This window comes from Caretta caretta, chromosome 8 (assembly GCF_965140235.1).
Source record: "Caretta caretta isolate rCarCar2 chromosome 8, rCarCar1.hap1, whole genome shotgun sequence".
Lineage (NCBI taxonomy): Eukaryota > Metazoa > Chordata > Testudines > Cheloniidae > Caretta > Caretta caretta.
The window spans coordinates 63,041,589-63,067,429 of NC_134213.1; the positions used below are offsets into that span (position 1 = coordinate 63,041,589).

General features: G+C 41.9%; 1 long non-coding RNA gene across 1 annotated transcript in view; it reads left to right on the forward strand.

The window, feature by feature from the left end:
* Positions 1 to 24,912, forward strand: part of LOC125641738 (uncharacterized) — a 218,379-nt gene extending 193,467 nt beyond the window's left edge. The window contains exons 4-7 of the long non-coding RNA XR_012669671.1: positions 17,815 to 17,979; positions 20,075 to 20,158; positions 22,001 to 22,121; positions 23,822 to 24,912. This is a non-coding gene — a long non-coding RNA (uncharacterized LOC125641738). The remainder of the gene's footprint in view (positions 1 to 17,814; positions 17,980 to 20,074; positions 20,159 to 22,000; positions 22,122 to 23,821) is intronic.
* Positions 24,913 to 25,841: the final 929 nt, after the last annotated feature.

Below are 25,841 nucleotides of genomic sequence, written 5' to 3' on the forward strand. Positions count from 1 at the left end.
AATCCAGCTCTTCCATGTCTAGGTTAGTGCCCTAACTTCTGTACCCCCTTTCTCTTCATCCTTTGCCTTCCCACACCCTTCACCAACATATGGAACTGGGTAGACCCATTGGTGGGTACAGATACTAACAGCCTAAGGGATGGGGTAGGCAATATACTCCATTCTATGGGCTGGAGAGCTGGGGTAGGGTGGTGGGGGAACGGAGGCACAATTCTTCCCAATTTCCCTATAGGGTAGCGTGGCATTGCTGTTCTCCCAACCTACCCTACAGTGTGTGAAAGATACTAGTTCAGACAGGGCTTCTATCACATATGGATAGCTTCCTCCCTCCCCGAGTATATAAACCATATAAAGATTCATGTTGACTAGTCACTGGCAGTAAGTGAATAATACATATATAGAAGAGTTTCAATGTTTGAACAGTTTTGAGGACCCTACCTCCCCATCTCCATGCCAAGCCAATGACAGCTGGCCAGGGGTGGGTTAACAGCCTGCCATGTTGAAATATTAGCTGCATAATATTGAACAGGGCTCAGTGCAGGGGCATTTCACTAGAGCAAGGGAAAGGGAATCCTCACTTCCCAGCTCCACAGAATGGTAGTGGAGCAGCTGCATGGTTCCTACCACAACTCTGAGGCTGCTGGCCCCCTTCTGCTGCTGCATCCTTGCTCCACAGAAGGCAAGGGGCAGTGGATCTGTGTAGTGGCAGATTGTCCCCTGTCTATGCCCCCAAAACCTTGTTGCCTAAGGATGCAGATGGAACCCTCCTGAGCTGGAGGTCATGATGGACAAAACTCTTGGCTTAGCCAAGTCCTGCCAATCCCCCGTTCAATGGATCTGCGGACAAACCCTGCCATAGCCACAATGGAGGTGGCAGGATTTGGCACAAAGTAGAATAGAGCAGCTAACAACCGTGGAAAGAAGACAGAAAAGACTCCCAGAATACATTCCATCACCACAGCATGGCCATACTAAAACAGTGCCAATGAGCCCTTTGTTCACTGAGCTGTGCCGCTTCCCCATTAATAATACCAAGCTTTTATATATCACTAAGGGATATATTCAGTAGCTTTTAAAGCTATTTATAAAGGAAGCAAATACCATTACCCCCATTTTACAGGTGAGTAAACTGAGGCATAGAGAAGTTCAGTGATTTGACAAGGTCACCCAGCAGATCAGTGGCAGGATAACAATCAGGACTTCTAAGTCACCCTCCAGTACTCTGTCCAGTGGGCCACCTGCTTTAATGGCGGACTGAATTTTAAATTGTGGTTTATAATTTATAAATAAGATTTATCTGCTTAAGATTTTGTCATTTTCTCCATTACCTCTTGTGGCCAGTATTTCAAACCCTTAGCACCCATAATTTGAGAGATGATTTTCAAGAGTCCCATTTAAGCACATTAATCAGTGGTCAGATTTTCAAGAGAACTCAGCACACACTGAGTAGTCAAATTGCTGAGCTCTTCTGAAAATCTGACCACTTGGGTACCTAAATGGGAGTTCGGCTCTCGAAAATATGGCCCGCATTGTGGGGATGGAGCTCTATTGAAAATTTGACCAGAGCTGGTACTTGAATAATATGACATTTTAAACCGCGGGGTGGGAGGGGAATCCTCGGATTCAAAAACAAAGTTGCAGAATTCATTGTGCCAACCTATCATTTACCACATAGGGGTGGCGGAGTTAATTCTGATTGAAAAATGAGGGAAGCTAAGAACTACGCTACACATTCCTTTTTCTATTACACTTGTCATATTCTGCTATTGTCTGCAGAGGATGGTTGAATTTGGAATAACAGTAATGCACAGTAGAACTAGTCCATTCTAAAGGCTCCCCTCTGCTCCAGTTAATCAGTGTGGTGAGTGCTGTGCAGAAGGCCTCCAGGGCTAATCCTTGGTGTAGTAGCCATATACTGCTGATTTCAGTAGTGTGCAACCACCTGTTATTGTTCTGTTCCTAAAGGTACTGTCACAGACATCATCTAGCCATATAACCAGGCTCCTAGGAGCAGGAGCTCAATAGGAGGGGGACCCAGGGCAGCAACCCCCCTCCCTTAACCTCCTCTTTGGCACTGACTGGAGCTGGAATGACAGAGAGGTGTCCAGGCCAAATTTGAGTAGTGTGATGACCCCGTGGGTCTGCTTGCTGACTCCCCAACTTTTGCAGTCCTCCTGGTGCCCATAGGCCCTGGGAACCCTTAACCCCTGGGGAGAGGTGTAAGAGGAGACACAGTGAGTCCTCAGGTGGATGGAAGGATTGGATCTGAGATTTTGGTGCTTCCTGTGGAAGTGGAGATGCAGAAGTAGAATGGAGTCTGGGGATTGTAGAAGGCCTGGGTCCTGGTGGGGATAGTGCTCTTCAGCCTGACCAACTCTCTGGACTAGGACACAGGGTTGGGTGTGGAGCAAAGCGGGGGGAGAGAGCATGGGACTGGATGTGGGGTGGCAGCAGGGGCAAGAGGTGAGCAGGGGAGCTTGGTGCAAGAGGTGAGCTCAGGTCTGGATGCAGAGGCAGCACCAGAGCTCAGGACTGGGTATGACAGAGGGAGGAGGAATATGTTGGGTTGGGAGCAGAGCAACAGGTGGAGAGCTCCCTCCCTTTGAAAATGCTGGTTGAGCCGTGGCCTAGGCAACAATCGGCTAGAGATGAACTTTTAAAAGGGCCTCATGACTCAAATATATTTCCCTGTCTGACTGTTCAGTTACATGGCTCATCCAGGGAGAAACATAAGGGATTTGTTGATTCAAAGATTCTCACTTGGCCTTCAAAGAATACATAGTCAAGGAGGCAGGAATGATGGGATTCCACCTTTCTGATGAATGGGGCTTAGCACCCAACACTAGCAATGGGCAACCCTGCTCAGAATGCCCCGCACTACTCAGAATGAAGAATAGGAGAAACATTTGACCATTGCCAGCTTTGGAACTGGAGCTTTGTGTGGGTTGTTCTCCAGCCCTATGACTATAGTAACATCTGTGTCAAGTCCCCAGCAGGACTGGGGAAAGAGGAACAACTTCATGGTACACAGCATGTTCCCCAAGATCTGTTCCCGTAGGTAACCCTTTGCAGATAGGCATACCCTTCCTTATGCCCAACGAGGGTATAGGATTAGATGCTTCTATAACATCTTCCACCTTCTTGGGATTTCTGTGGATTTGGGATCCATGCAGGGAGATGAGGTGAGAAATGTTGGGACCTAAAGTGGGAGAGGATTTGGCCAGGAGTTGCACAGGCCATCCTTTCAACAGTCCCATGAAAATTACAGCACAGAGCTGAATTTCATTTTCCTATGATCACCTTTGCTGCACAACCACTATGAAACTGGTAAAGCCCCTTTTAAAGGGGCCATAGTTTGGACAGGACATGGTATCATGGCTGTGATGGAGTTGTCCTCACAAGAAACTATCTCATTCAATAGGAATTATTTTAGAGAAGTTCTATGACCTGTCTTATACAGGAGGTTAAACTAAAGGGTCCCTTCTGGTCTTGGAATCCATGAATATATGTAGTGAGGGGTTGGGGCTTCGGAGTCAGTATGGATGCCTCCTTGGATCTACTCAGTTCAGGGGCTGGCTTTGTCTGAAAGCAATGGAAGAACTCATTCAAGGGAATGACAATAGGGAAATTCTGAAAAAACCTTGCACAATTTTATTGAGGTGCCTGCATCAGGTATTTCCACCTGATGGGATTCTGTGGGAGTCAGGAGAAGGGATGGAAGTGCTTAGGAGACAAGGAGCTAATTTGTATAATCTTCCCAAATCAGCTCCATAATGCCTGGGTGCATTGGGTTTTTTGTTCTTTTATATATTTGCCAAACCCAATTTGACCAGCCTCATGTATGGATTCAATGTCTCCCCATTGGCAAAAATGAAGCAAAGAGGATAAAATCATTTGAGCAGTTTATAGAGATTTTGAAGATTTATTGTAACTACAGCTGGAAGTACATTATATCCACAGATCGTACGGCAACATAAATTATGATTTGCAGGGGAACATTAATTAACAATTGCTAACCAAGAAGGAAATCATTATGACTGATAATATGCAACTTCAGATGGCAGCATTTTGATTTTCATTTCTGTAAAAAATAATTTTTGAGCAACATTATTGGTTAATTAGTACTTGTAAGTAATGATTTAATATAGGGGAGAATTAACATGTTTCTTGGGAAATTGTCTAAAATAATTGTTTCATTAAATGTATTAAAAGAGAACTTCTTCACTATATTTCAGTCATGTTCAGTAGGATGAGAACCCTTGATCTGATTTGCCATAAGAACACAAAGTACAGAATTAAAAATATTTTTACACATAGTCTCTTACCACTGAACTTATTATTAGGGCAAAATCTCCCCTTGTCCCCTGTCTAATACCAGCCTTTATATTATCAGTTATTTTAAAACATATTTACTATATCAATTGAGTATTTTGAGAAGAGAAAACATGGCCTAAATTTTCAGAAGTATCCACTTATTTGGGTGCCATATGTTTTGTTGGCCACTTAGGACACCTAGGGCCAGAATTTCAAAAGTACTTAGGTGCCTAAAGGTAGAGAGAGGTGCCTAGTGGGGTTTTGAAAATCCCACTGAAGTGTCCCTCACTTCTAGGTGCCTAAATACCTTTGGAAATCCGGACCTTCATGCCTGATTTCTGGAAGTGCTGATTGTTCCACACCTTCCTTTAACTTCAGTTGGAGTTGTGGATGCTTTCCAAATCAAGTCCAGTCACTGTTTTGGTATTGAGAAATTTAAGCACCACAAAATAGTGGGCACTCTTGAACATTTGGACCAGTATGTCTGCCTGCTGTGAATTACAGCATTTTAAATCTCACCAAACTAAGTTAGTGGTTTGGTCATTGTGATAAATGAAGGGGGAGGGGTGTGTGATGGGTTGGATCACAGAAACCCCCTGGGGCTGCAAACTGATTGCCAAGACTACTTCTGCCCCACCTTCCCTGCCAGCTTGGGACTCCAGAACCCTGCCTGGTTGTGCCAGATATGCTTGCCGGCCACAAACACAGACCCAGGTCTGAACCACGTCCCACAAACTGCAAGCTTAACTGAAAGAAGCTTAAGAAGTGTTCCCGTTTTTAACATTCAGATGCCCAACTCCCAATGTGGTCCAAACATCAAATAAATCCATTTTAGCCTGCATAAAGCTTATACAGGGTAAACTCATAAATTGTTCACCCTCTATAACACCGATAGAGAGAGATGCACAGCTGTTTGCCCCCGCCCCAGGTATTAATGTGTACTCTGGGTTAAATAATAAGTAAAAAGTGATTTTATTAAATACAAAAAGTAGGATTTAAGTGTTTCCAAGTAGTAACAGACAGAACAAAGTGAATTACTAAGCAAAATAAAATAAAACATGCAAGTCTATGCCTAATACAGTAAGAAAACTGAATGCAGATAAAACCTCACTCTCAGAGGTTTCCAGTAAGCTTCCTTTTGCAGACTAGCCTCCTTCTAGTCTGGGTCCAGCAATCACTCTCATCCACTGTAGTTACTGTCCTTTGTTCCAGTTTCTTTCAGGTATCCTTTGGGGTGGAGAGGCCATCTCTTGAGCCAGCTGAAGACAAAATGGAGGGGTCTCCCAGGGGGTTAAAGTTAATAGACTTTCTCTTGTGGGTAGATACCCCCACAAGAGAATTCCAGCTACAAGATGGAGTTTTGGAGTCACATGGGCAAGTCACATGCCCATGCATGATTCAAAACTTACAGGTAGCAGCCATGGTTCACATGCTACCTTGAACATCTTCAGGTAGACTTCTTTTGTGGATTGGAGCCTTCCAAGATCCATTGTCCATTAAGTGTTTCTTGATTGGGCACTTAATTTGCACATTCCTTTCTCAGGAAGCTGACCAAATGCTTTACTAAGGTTACTTAAAATCAAGTAAGTACACAGCCAATATTCATAACTTCGAGTACAAAAATGACACATGCATACAAATAGGATGAATATATTCAGTAGATCATAACCTTTACAGAGATATGTTACAAGGCATATGTAACATAAAAATATTCCAGTTATGTCATATATATATATTCATAAGCATATTCCCATAAAGCATTATGGGGTGCAACATCACAGGGGATAGCTCCATTTTATGGACACCCAGCCAGCCAGTAGCTATAAAATCCCTCTTAGTATCTGTTCTCTAATTGCTCCGGTAAAGGGTTAAAGGTTCACCGCTATGCATAGGTAAAAGGAAGTGAGTGGGCACCTGGCCAAAAGAGCCAATGGGAAAGCTAGAACTTTTTAAAATTGAAACAAGACTCCCCTTTTGTCTGTCTGTGGTTGTTTTCCCAGGGAGAGGTGAAAAGGGCAGAGTTATACTGTGAGAAGCGTGGGCCAGGTATGAAAAATCAGTATCATACCTAGACATTACTCATTTAAAACCCCAGATAAGTAAGTAAATCAGGAAATGTCTAGGAAGACACAACCAGGTTTCTCCCTTTTATTTCTTTATGGGTTGTGGATTCCTCTGTGCTAACCCCAGGTGCTTTTGTTTTGCTTGTCACCTTTAAACTGGACCTCAAGAAAGCTATTCTTGATGCTTAATCCTTGTAGTTGCTCTTCTAAAATCTAGCAATAACCTGAACTCCCAGATGTATTTTCTTTCTTTTTTATTAATAAAATTAAAAAAAAATGAAGAGCAGAATTGGATTTTTGTGTCTTAAGAGGTTTGTGCACACGTTGTTCAATTAGCTGGTGGCAACAGCTGATTTCCTTTTTTTTTTTTTTTTCTTTCTCAGCTCTTCCCCGGGGGGATGAAAGGGCTTGAGGGTACCCCACAGGAAGGAATTCCCAAGTGCGCCTTCCTGGGCTCTCAAAGGGGTTCTGTACTTGGGTGATGGTAGCATCTAGCAATCCAAGGTCAGAGAAAAGCTGTAACCTTGGGGAGTTTAATACAAACCTGGAGTGGCCAGTATTAATTTTTAGAATCTGTGTGGGCCCCCGCCTTCTGCACTCGAAGTGCCAGAGTGGGGAATTAGCCTTGACAGTCGTCATCAGTCAGAACCTAACACCGAGTAAATGACTGTTTTGTGTAATGGTGTGCAATGTAGTCTAGTGACAAGCACTGGACTGGGAGTCAGGAGACAAATTCTGTTCCAATCTCTGTCACTGACCAGCTGTGTGTCCTTATAACTTCACTACTCTGTGCCTGTTTCCCTTTTCACTCTTTGCCTTCTTTGTCAATTTAGATTGTAAACTCTTCAGGGCAGAGACCTCTTTTGTATCTGTCTGTCTTGTACAGAGGCTAGCACAACAGGGCCCTGACGTCATTATTTACCTTACAGTAATGTTTAGAACCTCCAGAGTGAAAGAAGAAAGCAAGCCTGATGCTGCATCTTATTCTACATTCTCCTTCTCTGCTTATGCCTTCTAGTTCCAACCCTGCTCCAGTAGCAAATAAATTATTTATTTATTTATTTGAGGGGAGATAAATGTCATTTCTATTTTAGATCTTTCTGGTTTTAGCTAGCGAGATTGTTTTGATCAACGTGTGTATGGTTTCTGCTCCAAGCAGCACTGAGGGCTAGAGCTGGATGACATTTTTTGAGTTGAAGCTTTTTTCTCAGATTTGGGTACATTGAAAAAATTTGCAAATTTGTGTTGAGCTAATTAAGTTGTTTTGGTGGAGGCAGGGGCCAACCAAACAAAAACATCTGCAAAAAATCCAAGTGTTTTGTTTCAACATTTCAAAATAAAATGTTTCAATAGTTTGATTTAAAATCACTTTTTGTTTATAAATGTATTTCTTTTTTAGAATTTTTTTTAAAAAACTCCAAAACCAAGTAAAATAATAAAAAATGTTGTTGTTTTCTGGTTAGCTGAAAAAAACCAAAACATTTCGGGTTCACTCAAAATAATTTTGTCTTTCAGTATTGCCAGCAATCCAGAAACTCATGTATTCACACAACTCTCTGGAGGACATGGTGCCAGCAAGAACCTAAAGATCTGAAATGGTGACTCAGAAATGGCTGAGTTGTGTTGGTGACATCTATAATCTGAGATCTATAATCAGCCACTGACTGTCTGGCCTGCTTCCATGAGATCTGCCAACTCCTCTAACTTGATTTGATGCAGACATACTAAAATATGTAGGGCCAAATATTTGTTTGTTTTCATGTCAATATTCAGCTGGCTGATTTAGGCTGTTATTAGTAATACCTGGGAATGTATTACTCAGTTCAGCCTCCCTCTAGAACTGCTTTCAGGTTGTTTTGTTTTTCATTCTGGTTCTGTTATGTGTTTTAGGAGTCAAGTTGCCTTTTGCTAAACTTCCATTTGTGGTTTATTTGGGCACAGAGACCTTCAAGTGAGAATGTCTAGAGATTTTGGTTGTCCATTTTGCAGACATGTGAAATAGAGTGTGATTTTTCAGAGGGCAAGTACTAAGCACATGATGAAAATCAGGGCCCTTTAAAGTGTCTAAAGTTGGATGCCCTAAATCACTAGTCAATTCCATCCTCTAAGATTTAAAAGTATCTCTCCTTTGTTAGTTCAATTTTCTTTCTTTTTTCCATGAGAGACTGTATCTCACCTGTTCTTTCAATTCCACCCTGTATTATTTGCTCTGCACATTGATGTTTCTGGGTCAGTACTTTTCTGATCTAACCTTGTGATCAGGCTATATTTTACAAACAATTGCCTGGACCAAAGATTCTTGCATTATATTCCTGGCTCTTACAAATTCAGGAAGAGTGAAGGAAACTGTAATATATATTCCTGGCCAAAACAGACACATGGAATCTCAAATTGATCTATACTGGTAAGAAGTTTGAGATTTTGCCTCCTCAAAGAATACATGCCAGGGAACTCATTACTTTTTTATAATGCCTTAGCCTTTGTCTCATAGAGAGTTATTAAAATCAACTAGAAACTATTTCCAAAGAAGTAATGTTAAATTGGTTTAACATGTTTTTAACAGACCCCTGATGGTATGCTATTCTGAATTGTTATTTGCTATGGAAATGCCCCAGGAAGTCTGTCTTTCTTTCTTTCTTTTTCAATGATGCAATTAGATGGAAAGAAATAGAAATCTCCAACACCCTTATCCTTGTGAAATAGCTAATCAGTACATTGGAACTATACACAGTATGAAAACACAAGTTGAAATAGAATGGTCAGCCTAATGTATCCTCTATTATAAATATGTAGTCTTTGTGAGAGTGATGTGCTTGTACATCAGCTAATATGTTTCCTGTGTATTCAATGGGTCTAGTAGATTAGAATGATATTTACAAGCCCATATTTCTTACTTTTCTATTTTACATAGCCATAAAAGAAGGGAGAGGGGGAGAGAGAGAGAGAGAATTGAGTTCTGAATGGAAGATCGTGCTTCCCCATTTTTCCTAAAGTGCCTAAGGAGAAGTTTTCACCATACTGTATATATCGAAAAATGTTTATAGTCTAGGCTATAAAGGTTCCTCCATTACAACTTGGAGCTCTTTGAAAATAAAGGTGATGTGATTGCTCCATTTGTGGGCATACAAGTAGCCTCCTTCCTTTGCACAGCACAAGTGAAGATTGATCATCACAGCAATCCAGGGGTTGTTCACCTTCTTTTCTCCCCAGAAGGAGTAAACCATGCAGTAGTGTGAGCAAGAAAGACCATGTGAGGAATGTGTATTAGAGGCTGAAGTAAATGGAAAAATGAGGGAGTGCAAGCTCAGAAGGCTTGATCATGCAAAGTTAGTCTTGACAACTATGTGTGTAAGATAGTCCAACAGATCACGACTGAAGGAAAAAGACAGAGGCCAATCCAAGAAGTGGTGGGATGACATAAAGGAACACATGGTAGCAGGTGGAGTGATAGAGGATGTGGCATTGAACAGAGCACTGTGGACGGAGAGGACTCCTAGAACAGACCCCACTTGTTGGGATTAACACAATGGAGAAGAAAATATTATGGTAGCATCTAGAAGCCTCAATGAATATCAGAGTCCTGTTGTTCTGGGCTCTGTACAAACACACAGGGAGAGACATCCACCACCCCAAAGACCTTACAGTCTAAACAGAGATGAACTGACTTGTTCACCTGCTCTGGGGTGTTACAGAGATCCTGATTCCCAGTCCATTGACAGACCTACTAGATTGTATTGCTTCTATCCCCATTAGAGGCATTCTTCACAATTGGGCTCTGATTTTTGACATGTGTTGAGGGTAGTTAGAAAAGGAGGGTGTGAAATCAAAGACTGACTTTGGCAGGGTATTTTTTCTTGGTTTGGGAAGAGGAAAATCCTTCATAAAGGTAACAATCAAATACACCAATGAGAATATTCTAGTTAAAGGGGAGTGTGTCTGCAGCCATGCCACTTTGTGTTGTGATCATATTACATTTTACAAGCTAACTGGGGACCAGGATGTGTCAATGTTTGGATGGGGAAACTCCTAGGTGATTACCCTCAGTCATTCACCTAATGTCTCAGCCTGGTGTTAGAGAGCACTGAGCTACTGTTAGAGATGTCTTTTGGATGAGATGTAATTCCAATAGTGTATAACAGCTGTAAACTGTAAAACTTCCATTATACTTTTGTAAAATAGGGGCACTAACCCCAATATGCTGCCCAAATAACAAGTTTTAATAACATTTGGCCAAGCCAAGTTCCTCCTGCAGTTTAAATCAGATATGCTATTCTTCACTGCCTGCCCTAAACTGTTGTGTAGTTTTGCTTTTTAATAGCTGAAGTGGCAGGAGGGAAGTATGAAGTAGCTGAAGCGGCAGGAGGGAAGTGGCAGGAGGCCGCTTCACCACCCTACAATAGGCAGAATATTTACTCCCCAAAAGGGAGCATTACCAAAGTCAATGAAGTCCACTGTGGCTTTTAGTGTTGCTATGGAATTTACATGGAAGATGCTCAGATACAATGCTGAAGGGCAGCAGTAAAAAATCCGAAGGCCACATCTAGCCTACTAAGTTAGGTAGATACAAGTTGCGTCATCATACAGCTTCCAAAGTTTGTATAGCACTTGGGCATATGCATACTTGTCCGCTTGCCCTGGCACTGAGCTTATTCCCTACGAGTGCTTGTCTTGATATAAAGTGCATTGCACAATGGGGAGGAATCCCAGTGTGTTATGTGCTGCCATAGGCTCCGACTCCTACTCCGGTGCTGGAGCACCCACAGAAAAAAATTAGCATGTGCTTAGCATCCACTGGCAGCCAGCTCCCGCCCTTCTGCCAGTGCCTACCATTCGCCAACAGCCCTGCCGATCAACTCCTCTCCCCCTCTCTCCCAGCACCTAGTGCCTGCTGTGATCTGCTGTTTTGCGGCATGCCAGAGGCTCCAGGAGGAATGGGGAGGAGCAGGGACAGGGTGCGCTCAGGTAAGAGGATGGAGGTGGGTGTGAAGAGGTGGGGTGGGGTCTGTGGGGGAAGGGGGTGGTTGGGAGCGGGATCTGGGGTGGAGTGTGGTGTTGAGCACCCCTGGGGCCCAGAGGAAGCCGGTGCTTATGTGTGTTGCTATCCAGCAGAGAGCCTTTTGGGACATTTGCAGTGTTTTGTGGAATAGTAATGATTTGCCCAAGGATTTCTGGGAGCTTGGGGTCAAGTTCCCAGCATGCAACTTTCATCATCCAATAATCGATACCACATCCCACAATTCTCACCCTGCTCTTTGAAAATCCCACAAACCTGCACAGTGCTTTTCAGTCTTTGACATCTCTGACAGAAGCATGGAGAACACAGAGCTTGGGACCATTTTCATAAATGTTGCAATTATTGCATGATTTTATTGTTACCTGCAAACCTTGAGGAAGTTCTACGATAACTGGGATCACAATGAGGAAGATTAGGATAGCTCTGAGGAGAGTTTGTTGATGGACATAGGAAATAATTCCATGTTGGTAGTGGTTCTCATCGACCAGCTGCAGGTGGTGGTGTGCTGCTTCTGGGGCTGAGGAACTAGCCCTGACTGGTGGAATAGGATCATAATGCAGGTTTGGAATGATGAGCAGTCACTGCAGAACTTTTGGTTGTTGAAGACCACATTCCTGGATTTGTGAGATAAGCTCGTCCTAAGCCCCCAGCACAGGGTCACCGGAATGAGACCTGCACTGACAGTGGAGAACCAAATGGTGATCACACTCTGGAAACATGCAATGTCAGATTTCTACTGGTCAGTGGGAAATCATTTAGGAGTTAAAGTCCATAGCAGGTGCCTTTCAAGTGTATAGGATCATTGTCTCCTTCTATGCAGGACTGTTACTCTCAACAATGTGCAAAAGATAGTGGATGGATTTGCAGCAATGGGATTCCCCACTGGCAGCTGGGCAAGATGGAACTGGTATCCTATTTTGGTGCTAGCCCATCTTGCTACTGAGTACATCAAAAGAAAGGGCTAATTTTCTGTGGTTAAGCCAGTGCTCCTGGATCACTGGGAGTGCTTCCAAAAAGGTGCATGACACTCACATCTTTAAGAACACAGGATTTTTCAGAAAGCTGCATATAGGGACATTTTTTTCTGAGTAGCAGATTGCCACTGGCAATATAAAAATGCTAATCGTGATTTTCGGTGACCGAGCCTACCCTTTGTTCCCCTGGCTCGTGAAGCTGTACACTAGCCATCCTGAGAGCACCAAGGAAAGATTCGACTGCCAGCTCAGCAGGTGCAGAATGACTGTAGAACGTACTTTTGGTAGATTTAAGCGTTGCTGGTGGTCTTTACTCACTAGATTAGATTCCAATGAGAAAAATATCCCAATGGTTGTAGCTGCATGTTGTGTACATTATAAAATTTGTGAGGCAAAGGGGGGATACTGCCACCATGGTGGAGGGGCAAGGTGGATTGGTTGTTTGCTGAATTTGAATGGCAGGCACAGGGCTATTAGAATCCTAGAATATCAGGGTTGGAAGAGACCTCAGGAGGTCATTCTAGGGAAGGAGATTCCACCACCTCCCTAGGTAATGCGTTCCAGTGTTTCACCACCCTCCTAGTGAAAAAGTTTTTCCTAATATCCAACCTAAATCTCCCCCACTGCAACTTGAGACCATTACTCCTTGTTCTGTCATCTGCTACCACTGAGAACAGTCTAGAGCCATCCTCTTTGGTACCCCCTTTCAGGTAGTTGAAAGCAGCTATCAAATCCCCGTCCCCCCCATTCTTCTCTTCTGAAGACTAAACATCCCCAGTTCCCTCAGCCTCTCCTCATAAGTCGTGTATTCCAGTCCCCTAATCATTTTTGTTGCCCTCCACTGGACTCTTTCCAATTTTTCCACATCCTTCTTGTAGTGTGGGGCCCAAAACTGGACACAGTACTCCAGATGAGGCCTCACCAATGTCTAATAGAGGGGAACGATCTGCTGGCAATGCCCCTACTTATACATCCCAAAATGCCATTGGCCTTCTTGGCAACAAGGGCACACTGTTGACTCATATCCAACTTCTCGTTCACTGTAACCCCTAGGTCCTTTTCTGCAGAACTGCTGCCGAGCCATTCGGTCCCTAGTCTGTAGCAGTGCATTGGATTCTTCCGTCCTAAGTGCAGGACTCTGCACTTGTCCTTGTTGAACCTCATCAGATTTCTTTTGGCCCAATCCTCCAATTTGTCTAGGTCCCTCTGTATCCTATCCCTACCCTCCAGCGTATCTACCACTCCTCCCAGTTTAGTGTCATCTGCAAACTTGCTGAAGGAGCAATCCACACCATCCTCCAGATCGTTTATGAAGATATTGAACAAAACCGGCCCCAGGACCGACCCCTGGGGCACTCCACTTGATACCGGCTGCCAACTAGACATGGAGCCATTGATCACTACCCGTTGAGCCCGACAATCTAGCCAGCTTTCTATCTACCTTATAGTCCATTCATCCAGCCCATACTTCTTTAACTTGCTGGCAAGAATACTGTGGGAGACCATGTCAAAAGCTTTGCTAAAGTCAAGGAACAACACGTCCACTGCTTTCCCTTCATCCACAGAACCAGTTATCTCGTCATAGAAGGCAATTAGATTAGTCAGGCATGACTTGCCCTTGGTGAATCCATGCTGACTGTTCCTGATCACTTTCCTCTCATGCAAGTGCTTCAGAATTGATTCCTTGAGGACCTGCTCCATGATTTTTCCAGGGACTGAGGTGAGGCTGACTGGCCTGTAGTTCCCAGGATCATCCTCCTTCCCTTTTTTAAAGATGGGCACTACATTAGCCTTTTTCCAGTCATCCGGGACCTCCCCCGATCGCCATGAGTTTTCAAAAATAATGGCCAATGGCTCTGCAATCACATCCGCCAACTCCTTTAGCACTCTCGGCTGCAACGCATCCGGCCCCATGGACTTGTGCTCGTCCAGCTTTTCTAAATAGACACAAACCACTTCTTTCTCCACAGAGGGCTGTGCTTCTCCCCATGCTGTGCTGCCCAGTGCAGTAGTCTGGGAGCTGACCTTGTTCGTGAAGACAGAGGCAAAAAAAGCACTGAGTACATTAGCTTTTTCCACATCCTCTGTCACTAGGTTGCCTCCCTCATTCAGTAAGGGGCCCACACTTTCCTTGACTTTCTTCTTGTTGCTAACATACCTGAAGAAACCCTTCTTGTTACTCTTAATATCTCTGGCTAGCTGCAACTCCAGGTGTGATTTGGCCTTCCTGATTTCACTCCTGCAAGCCCGAGCAATATTTTTATACTCATCCCTGGTCATTTGTCCAATCGTCCACTTCTTGTAAGCTTCTTTTTTGTGTTTAAGATCAGCAAGGATTTCACTGTTAAGCCAAGCTGGTCGCCTGCCATATTTACTATTCTTTCTACACATCGGGATGATTTGTCCCTGTAACCTCACTAAGGATTCTTTAAAATGCAGCCAGCTCTCCTGGACTCCTTTCCCCCTCATGTTATTCTCCCAGGGGATCTTGCCCATCAGTTCCCTGAGGGAATCAAAGTCTGCTTTTCTGAAGTCCAGGGTCTGTATTCTACTGCTCTCCTTTCTTCCTTGTGTTAGGATCCTGAACTTGACCATTTCATGGTCACTGCCTCCCAGGTTCCCATCCACTTTTGCTTCCCCTACTAATTCTTCCCGGTTTGTGAGCAGCAGGTCAAGAAGAGCTCTGCCCCTAGTTGGTTCCTCCAGCACTTGCACCAGGAAATTGTCCCCTACATTTTCCAAAAACTTCCTGGATTGCCTGTGCACCGCTGTATTGCTCTCCCAGCAGATATCAGGGTGATTGAAGTCATGAGAACCAGGGCCTGCAATCTAGTAACTTCTGTGAGTTGCCGGAAGAAAGCCTCGTCCACCTCATCCTCCTGGTCTGGTGGTCTATAGTAGACTCCCACCATGACATCACCCTTGTTGATCACACTTCTAAACTTAATCCAGAGACTCTCAGGTTTTTCTGTAGTTTCATACTTGAGCTCTGAGCAGTCATACTGCTCTCTTACATACAGTGCAACTCTTCTGCCCTTCCTGTCCTTCCTGAACAGCTTATATCCATCCATGACAGTACTCCAGTCATGTGAGTTATCCCACTAAGTCTCTGTTATTCCAATCACATCATAATTCCTTGACTGTGCCAGGGCTTCCAGTTCTACCTGCTTGTTTCCCAGGCTTCGTGCATTTGTATATAGGCACTTGAGGTAACCTGCTGATCGCCCCTCTTTCTCAGTATGAGGCAGGAGCCCTCCCCTCTCACGTGCTCCTGCTCGTGCCTCCTCCTGGTATCCCACTTCCCCACTTACCTCAGGGCTTTGGTCTCCTTCCCCGAGTGAACCTAGTTTAAAGCCTTCCTCACTAGGTTAGCCAGCCTGCTTGCGAAGATGCTCTTCCCTCTCTTCGTTAGGTGGAGCCCGTCTCTGCCTAGCACTCCTTCTTGGAACACTGTCCCATGGTCAAAGAATCCAAAGCCTTCTCTCCGACACCACCTGCGTAGCCATTTGTTGACTTCCATGATTTGATTTCCAGGCCTTTTCCTTCCACGGGGAAGATGGAGGAGAACACCACTTGCACCTCAAACTCCTTTATCCTTCTTCCCAGAGCCACGTAGTCTGCAGTGATCCGCTCACGGTCATTCTTGGCAGTATCATTGGTGCCCACATGAAGAAGCAGGAAGGGGTAGCGATCCGAGGGCTTGATGAGTCTCGGCAGTCTCTCCGTCACATTGCGAATCTTAGCTCCTGACAAGCAGCAGGTTTCTCGGTTTTCCTGGTCGGGGCGGCAGATAGATGACTCAGTCCCCCTGAGGAGAGAGACCCCGAACACCACCACCTGCCTCCTTCTCTTGAGAGCGGTGGTCGTGGAACCCCCAACCCTAGGACGGTGCATCCCATGCCTTCCAATCGGCGGAGTCTCCTTCTGCTCCCTTCCCTCAGACGTATCATCAGGTCCACTCTCCGCATTAGTACCTGTGGAGAGAACATGAAAATGGTTACTTACCTATATCTGTCCTGCTGGTACGTGGACGTTCCCCTTTTTAATTCTGGAGGTCACATGATGCCAAATTTCTTCACCATCCTTCTGTCCCCAATGTGCAACCTGCTCTGAATCTTTAGAAGCCTGTCCTGACATCCGTCCAGGAAATCTTCAGTTTCTCTTATGCAATGCGATACCTGTTGCTCCAGACCTTGAACCTTCTCTTCCAGTATGGAGACCAGCTTGCACTTTGTACAGACAAAGTCGCATCTGTCCTGTGGAAGAAAGACAAACATAGCACATCCAGTGCAGGTCACAACAGCTGAACACCCCCCATCCATATTACCTTCCTTCTACGAGCTTCCTCAGGAGTTGTAGTAATTACTCAGAGAATCTGGCAAGATGTAAGCCTCAGTGGGCTCTCCCCAGGCAAACTCCTTTTGTTAGCTGCTCTGCTGTTCGCAAGAGCTATGCATTTGGGGGAGACTATACAGATTCATTTTTCACAGTCCACCATGGTAGTGCTCTGTCTGGCTGTCTTGGGACAAAGTCTCTTGTGTAATTTAAACTATGACTTTTTTTGTTTTTTGCTGCTGGTATCTATTCCATTGTGCTGGCTGCAAATTATAAATACTGCTGGGCCTGGAGCTTTGCTTGCTGCTATGAATTGTGTGGTACCTGCCATACATTTATAAATATGGCTGGGTGTCTTCCTGAGGCTATGATACTGTGGTACATGGTATGCATTGATAAATATTTGATTTCTTGACTACTGCTATGTGTTCTGTAATATTTGTTAATGAATAGGGAAACAAATGCTTGTCAAAATAACTCAACTCCCATTTGGCACCAAAATTGGAAGCTCCTTTGAAAATCTGGCCCTAAGTGTAACAAAGTGAGCTGGTGGGTGCTAAGCTCTTCTTTGAAAATCCAGCTTTTTTATGAAGGTGTCTAAATGGGAACTGAGCTCTATAGGAAATTAGGTCCTAACATGGGTGCAGAGCTCTTGAAATTCTAGTGCCTCATATGCAGAACCTAAATCCTGAATCAACAAGAGTTTTGACAGGCATTATAACAGAAAGAGATTGAGGCTTAATTCATGACAAGCAATTCTAAAAATATTTCAGAATCTGTCTCCTTGGCAAGGAAGATGTCTGTTATATGATACCATTGGGGTGCTTTTTTTTTTCTTGGCTCTCTTTTCTACATCACCACTTTTTCTTCTTTTAGTATGCAGTAATCCAATTCTGCCACATCCTTCATGTAGCTTTCAAGCATGCTTTGATAAATCATAATTCAGGAAAGATTTTACATGTTTAATCTGAAGTATGCAAGTAGTCCCATTGGCTATTTGTGGTATTAAAATTAATCACATGCTTAAATCCTTTGTTAGAAGGAGGACATGGTCTCTGAATTAAATCCACCATATTTCTTCTCTCTCTCTCTCTCTCTCTCTCTCTCATTCTAGAACCCTCAACTGTTTTTTCCCTCTGCTGTCAACACAAGATCTGGATTTACAGAATCTTTCAAAAGTACAGGGTGCCATCCATACATCCTGAACTCATCATCTCTAACTGGATAGAGAAGCTTTCTGAGTTTGGAAGGGCAAAGACATACTTTTCCAGTCAACAAAGTAAGCTTTGAGGATTTCTTGATAAATCAGCTAAAGGATCTTTTCCCTTCTAAGAGCTCATCCACGTGTCATGGCTAATGTGGTAATGCATTCCTGCCTGAAGGACTAACAGGGATGGAGTGTTCATAACGCACAATTCTGTCCTCTCTCTGGATGATACATTTTTATTTTGTTTGGCTGAGTTTTTTCTTCACTAGGAATGTGACTGATGGTATTTTCTCAGACTTGATTTAGCAGCCTCTTTTTCTAGTTCTTATTGGTGTTTGTTTAATGCAGACTATATGGATTATTTTACTACAATGTAAGAATAGTATAATTGCTTGTTTGATATTCATTTATGCCTTATATCTGTACTTTTAGCAAACAAAAGGCAGATGCATTCCAGTTCATTGTATTACATCAGATTTAATTAGCATTTCTTTCCCCCTTTACATTTGTTCTTCATTATGTATTTTAATCACTAAACTTCACAGTCCTGGTTTGTCACAAAAGCAAAGCGACTCTTAAAATGCTGTCATGTTGTTAGTATGTGGGGTTTTCTTCAATAAATATTCATGAAATACATAAATGTTTGTTAAAGGAAATGTAATGTTACAGTCTAAAATATGAAAGTCTGAAGAATTATAAAAATAAAACAGTAATATGTCCCACTATATATTGTGTGGACAAATCAAGGGTCATTCAACAATCTTCTAGCACACACATACAATTCCATTACTCAGCTGTTAAAATCTGATATACAAAGGTATGGTACTTTTTGTCTTTTAAAATGTGGGAGATAATTCAGAAACTAATTAAAAGAAGGTTCCACCTAAATAAATCGAAAACAGTAAATAATAGTCTATTATCCTTACATTATTAAAACCAATATTAGTTGAACCACAAACTAATGAGAATATCGTCTAGTAAGCCTGGGACAGGGAATCAGAAATCTTGAGTGCTACTCTCAATCTGATCTCAGTCAAGTTACTTAAATTCACCTCAGTTTATCCATCTGTAAAATTGGAATAAAGTACTGTAAGGTTTAATTTTGGTAATGCTGTTTCAGGTTCTACAATGAAAGGCACTGTGACATTCCAAAACAAGGTGAAGGACAGATACCAGGGTTTTGAAATGTGATTATTGATTACAGGTGCCCAATTTGAGACAAAAGGACCTAATTTTCTAAAAGAATTGAGCAACAGTCCTGTGAAAACCCAGTCCCCTTTAACTTCTCTCACTTAATCAATAGGTTGTTTTGTTTTTTTTTAGTGTTTATTTTGGGTCCAATATAAGTGTATTGCAAAGCTTATGGACAAGACACAATAAGAATACATGTGCCTCTAACACAACATAAACCAGTAACCAATTTAAAAGAAAGTGGATACAATAACTGATATAAAAGGAAAGATTCCAGTAGAAAGAATTATGAGTTCTATTTCCATGAGGGTACACTAAGAGTCTCAAACAATCCAAAAACTTAATATGTCATTAGATTTAAGATTTATTGAGCTATTTGGGGAAAGCACATTTGTAGCATTAACTCTGTAAAAAACAAAACAAACAAACAAAAAAAACCAGTTCTTTTCCAGAAGAGGTGGGGGTTTTTTGTTTTGTTTTTTTTAATCTTTGAGGTTCTTTGAGGTACTTTTTTTATTTTTGAGGTATCTTTGAGGGACCACGTGTCTACATAATTCTCTGGAAATAAGGAAGAGGGAGAGGATTTTTTAATAGAATAACTATGAAACACTTGTTTTCCTTCAACACTTTGAACAACTGACAAACAAGATGGTTACACAGAGTACTAAGTTTTTAATTCATATTTGTTTGTGGCTATAACTCTTCTGAATTACAATGACTTCAACTGTGAATAGAAAGGCAAGTTGCTGAGGGGATTGTTTCTTGTTGGTCATTAATAAACTGTCCTGCAGGTTTATTTCAAAGCTTCAAGATGGTATGTCATAAACATATAGCTAAGGGTAGCATAAAATCCCTCCTTTACCTGTAAAGGGTTAAGAAGCTCAGATAACCTGGTTGGCACCTGACCAAAAGGACCAATAAGGGGAGAATCTGTGCCAGAAGGTTTTTGTTTTGTGTTTCTTTGTGTTCTCTCCAGGACCATGAGAACAGTGAGGAACCAGGGCAGGGAAAATACATCTCCTAAAGCCATACCTGAACTAAGCATCTAAGATTACAAATTGTAAGTAATAGGAAGGAAATGCATTAGATTATCTTTTGTTTTAGCTTGTGAATTTTCCCTAGGCTAAGAGGGAGGTTTATTCCTGGTTTTTTGTCGTTGTTTTTTTTTTTTTTCTAACTTTAAAGTTTTGCCTAGAGGGGAATCCTCTGTGTTTTGAATCTGATTACCTGTAAAATTCCCTTCCATCCTGATTTTACAGAGGTACTTCTTTTACTTTATAATAAAGTTCCGCTTTTAAGAACGTGATGGGGTTTTAGGACACTAAAACCCCAAGGGGCTACTCTGTGCTCACCTTGTTAACCTATTTGGTTGGTATTTTATTCTCAAGGTTCCCCAGGAAAGGGGGTGAAGGGGCTTAGAGGGATATTTTGGGGAAACAGGAACTCCAAGTGGTTCTTTTCCTTGAATCTTTGTCTAATTCACTTGGTGGTGGCAGTGATACCGTCCAAGGACCAAGAAGAATTTTTGCCTTGGGGAAGTTTTTAACCTAAGCTGGTAGAAATAAGCTTAGGGGGTCTTTCATGTGGATCCCCACATCTGTACCCTAGAGTTCAGAGTGTGGAGGGAACCCTGACACCATATATTATGCAAATGAAAAAAATTAATGAAGAATCCATTTCCCCTTTGCTCTTCTATTCTTGTTTTGTCTTTTTACTATAGCTTTCAAATCATTTAAATTCCATAATAGAGGCTAGAACAGACACACAATAGATTATACTCTCCCCTTTAAATAAATATTATAAAACTTCATATATACAAATATAAATATTTGTGCTAATCAGAAACCACTTTGGCATAGATTGTTATTCACAGAGGAGGGAGTGACTGTTGGGAGCTCAGGTCTCTGTGTTTTGGTATAGAAGCCCTTTACATACCTTGCCTACTTAATATGGAAATATTGGTCTGTCCCTCTCCACAGCAGTATTTGTCATTTTACACTGGTTATGTAAAGTCCCAGTGATCTCCCAAGCAAGATTCAGCTATAGCTACTTCAATCAAAACTAGAAAAAAAGCTACAATGCTAAAGTTTGGTTTAATTGTTTAATTTCTTTTCCTGCAGTTACTCTCACTTATTCAGCTGACATTAGCAACTGCAAAGGTGGCTTTTGATGCACTCTATGTATCCTCCAAGGACATGGAAGGGTTAAAATGGCAAACAGGGTGAATGAAAAGAACAGAAGAAAAAAGAAATCCAATAATGATAAAAAGGGTATCTGATGCACTAAGACACAATTGGCAGTAAGAAAAAGTTATTCATAGATTCAAAGGCCAAAAGGGACCATTGTGATCATTCAGTCTGACCTCCTGTAATAATATGCCATAGAACTTCTCCAAAAGAATTCCTAGAGCATAGCTTTCAGAGAAGAAGAAAAAAATTCAATCTTGATTTTAAAATAGTCAGAGACAGAGACTCCACCACAACATTTGGCAAGTTGTTCTCAGGGTTAATTAGTCTCACTGTCAAAAATGTGCATCTTATTTCCAGTCTGAATTTGTCTAGCTTCAACTTTCAGACATTCAGTCATGTTCTACCTTTCTCTGTTAGATTGAAGATCCCATTATTAAATATTTATTTGTTTATATGTGGATACATAAGTCATCCCTTAACCTTCTCTTTAAGTGAAATCGATTGAGCTCCTTGAGTCTATCAATATGTTTTCTAATCCTTTAATCATCCACATGGTTCTTCTCTGAACCCTCTCCAATTCATCAACATCCTTCTTAAATTGTGGGTGTCAGAACTGAGTAGTTTTCCAGCAGTGTTCTCACCAGTGTCAAATATAAAGGAAAAAACAACCTTTCTACTTCCACTCAATGTTCCCCCTGTTTATGCATCCACAGTTCACATTAGCTCTTTTGGCCACAGTATCCCACCAGGAGCTCATCTTCCACTGATTATCCACCATGACCACCAAATCTCTTTTTCGGACTCACTGCTTCCCAAGATAGAACCCCCGATCCCGTAAGTATGGTGTATGTTTATTTTTCCTAGATGTCTACATTTACATTTAGTTATATTAAACACCCACATCGTTTGCTTGCCCCTAGTTTGCCAAGTGATCCAGATGGCTCTGAATCAGTCACCTGTCCTCTTCATTATTTACTACTCCCCCAATTTTTTTCTCATCTGCAAACTTTATCATTGACAAAAATGTTAAATAGTGCACAACCAAGAACCAATTCCTGTGGGACCACACTGGAAACACATGCATTCAATGGTTGCCTGTTTAGAATTACATATTGAGGCCTACCAGGTAGCGAATTTTAATTAATTTAATGTGTGCCATTTTAATTTTATATCACTCTAGCTTTTTAATCAAAACATCATGCAATACCAAACCAGATGCTTTACAGTAGTCTAAGTATATTATGTCACCATTACCTTTATCAACCAAACTTGAAATCTCATAAAAAAATATCAAGTTAGTTTGACAGGGTCTATTTTCCTTAAACCAACATTGATTTGCATTAATTCTTTATTAATTGAGTCCCGTATCAGCTGCTCCTTTATATTCCCCAGGATTGATGTCTGGCTGACAGGCCTATAATTTACCTGGTTCATCCCGTTTATCCTTTTAAAAATATAGTACAACACTGGCTTTCTTCTGGTCTTCTCAAACTTCCCCAAGACTTATTGAAAATCAGCATTAATGGTCCTGCAAGCTCCTCAGTCAGCTCTTATAAAGCTCTTAGATAGAAGTTATATGGACCTGCTGATTTTTAAAAAGGTCAAATTTTAGTAGTGTTTGTTTAACATCATCCAGAGATACTAGTGTAACAGTGTTATAACCACATGGTGAGGCAATCTCATCTGCTTTGTCCAAAAATACAGAATATTCAAGAAATATTTATTGAATACTTATGCTTTTTGTTCATTATTATTGCTAATTCTACCATTTTCATCTTGTAATGGACTAATACCATTGTCAGGATTCGTTTTGTTCCCAATATATTTAAATAGCTCCTTCTTCTTGTCCTTAACTCTGTTGGCCAGAGGTTTCTCCTTTGCTTCCCAGGGAAGGTGGCTTCTCCTTAGATGATGCAAAGGAGTCACGGAGCACAAATGTATTGAGCCCAGTAGCTCACTGTATCTCTTAGGCCAGATTTACCAATCTTTGTGAAAATTTCAGACCAATCTCTCTACTAGATATAGACAACTGTCACCAAGATCATCCTGAACAAACTAAACAAGGTGAATTTTAAAATTAATAAAATATGAGCATGTATGTTTTATATCTGTTTTATATCTGTTAGACAGGCAAGAGATCATTTACATTTGCTGGGAATCTAAACTGTGAGAGGCTAAACAAACTGTGAGAGGCTAATCTAAACAAACTGTGAGAGGCTAATTAGTTAAGAGGAGCTATGATCAGCAGGAGAAAAAAACTTTTGTAGTGATAATCAATATGGCCCATTTAGACAGTTGACAAGAAGGTGTAAGGATATTTAACTTAAGGAATAAGATATATTCCTGATGTCAGATTTGTGGTCAGAGTTGGCATCTGGCTTTGTTGCAAGGAGAGGTTCCTGGGTTAGTGTTTTTGTTGTGTGGTGTGTGGAAGCAAATACTCACCAGGAACCACACAACAAAAACGCTAACCCAGGAACCTCTCCTTGCAACAAAGCCAGATGCAACAAGCTGTGAGCTCCTTCCATTCACAGGTGTGAGCAGCTTGGCCGACGGAACCCACCTCTGCTGCCTGTCACACTCTTGAGCCTGGTGATTGGGTCTACCTGCGGCACCACCTTCGGAAGCACGCCTTGGAACCCCGGTGGAAGGGTCCATACCAGGTACTGCTCACCGCCCAGACAGCAGTGAAATTATCCGGCATCGCTGCATGGATCCACGCTTCACAGTGTAAGCCAGCGCCACCTCAAGGGGACCAAGCACCTCTGCAAGACCACGCAGAACCAGCTTCAACCCCAGAAGACAAAGAGGAACAGCCTGCAATACCTTACAATCTGCGCTCTCGTAAGGGTTGCCAGAAGCAGAGGGTAAGCAGACAGCAGGACCCAACAAACAAGAAGCAGTAGTGAGCCTAGCGCCTGCTGCCTGGTGGACGTAAAACCGTGACTGCGGTTCCCTCGAAAGGGGTTGTCGGAACCAGAAAGGGTCCTGCTTCCAACATGTGTCCTTTGAGAAGCTTAATCCTCAGCTACTGTGTCCTGAGGGTCTGGGGAATCCAGAATGCTAATCTAATGTTGTTAAATGTCACCAGTGAAAGTAACGAAAAAGAACGATTGATGTATGGAATCCAGTAAGTCATTGGTCATGGGCGTAGCCTTGACCAAAAGGGGGGATTGTGGAAATATAACATTGTATAAGTATAGCGTTGTATAAGGGGACATGCTGGATACATTGTATATGAGAGGGCATGCCAAAATATGTTACAAAGTATCTGAGGGAGCACATGTAGGGACAGTTAGCTTTTGAATGGAGAAGCAATTAAGATAGAGCCAGCACATCTAAGAAGCAGGCATCAGAATGGAAGGTGTGAAGGGCAATTAGTTAAGTTAACTGAAAGCTGTTAAAGGAGATTGTTAAGGGTGGCAGGTAATTAAAGATACGTGACTGGTCTCAGGGATCTCGAAGGCTGGTGACTAAAATCTTTTTTCTTCTTTTGTCTGTAACTTCTCTGTAACTTGTTCTCCAAAAACTGTATAAATTAAGAGACACAAGCCCCACTCGGGGGGCTCACTTCTAAACGTATTAGCAGAGCAGCTTTGCTAATAAAACAGAGTGGTCTGATAAATTGTGTGTCTGAGTCAAACTTTGACATAAGACATCCTTTGACATCAAAATGTTTCATAGTCTTGCACCTCTGAAAAATAGTGGATTTTTTCCTGTATGCCATCTAGTGGCTATCTTGTTTGTTTTTATATTCTCTAACAGTAGACACCAAGTGAAGCACAGGCGAACAGAAAATCTCCAGTGAATATCAAACCTGCCATTCTGTGGATCATGTATCATAATACAGTAGCATATACAACTGTTTTTATTTGAATAGACAAGAATGACATGGTATAGTAATGATAGCTGATCATCTGTATGTATTACGGCACTTATACAGACAAAAAGGCATATAACTTGGGATTTTAGTAAAAAGGACATTGTGATTTGAACTGGGAAATAGAAAACTTGTACCTCTTTTACTTTCGCAATTGTTATATATCATTTATATACCAAAGGATTTTGATACTTTCATAAATTGCCCAATGATCCTTGAGCCTTTTCTTGTTTCTATGGCAACCATGCTGCTGCATAGTGCGAGGCCAGTGATCCACTGAAGCTGTCAATGATTTTATTAAACATTTTATTTTAAATATGCAGAGCCTCACTGATTTATACCAATTGGGGCACTGTTTTTTAGCTTCAAATGTAAATATACTACTTTGTGGTATTCCTGCAATTAAATATCAAAACTTTGAGGCAACAAATGAAAAATAAACAACCGTAAACTCATAATTTTTATGGTCATAAATAACATTGATATCGGTCATATAGTAACAATAAATCTATCAGTAAGAGGTTAATAGAAATGAAGTCCTTCCCACTGGTAAAATGCTCATCTAAAAGCTACAGCCACCTTTGACCCTCCAAATTTTATTTAGTGATGGGATGCATAGCTTATTCAGTGGGGGATAAACAACTGGATAGGAAATGTGGCAATAACAGCTTTCC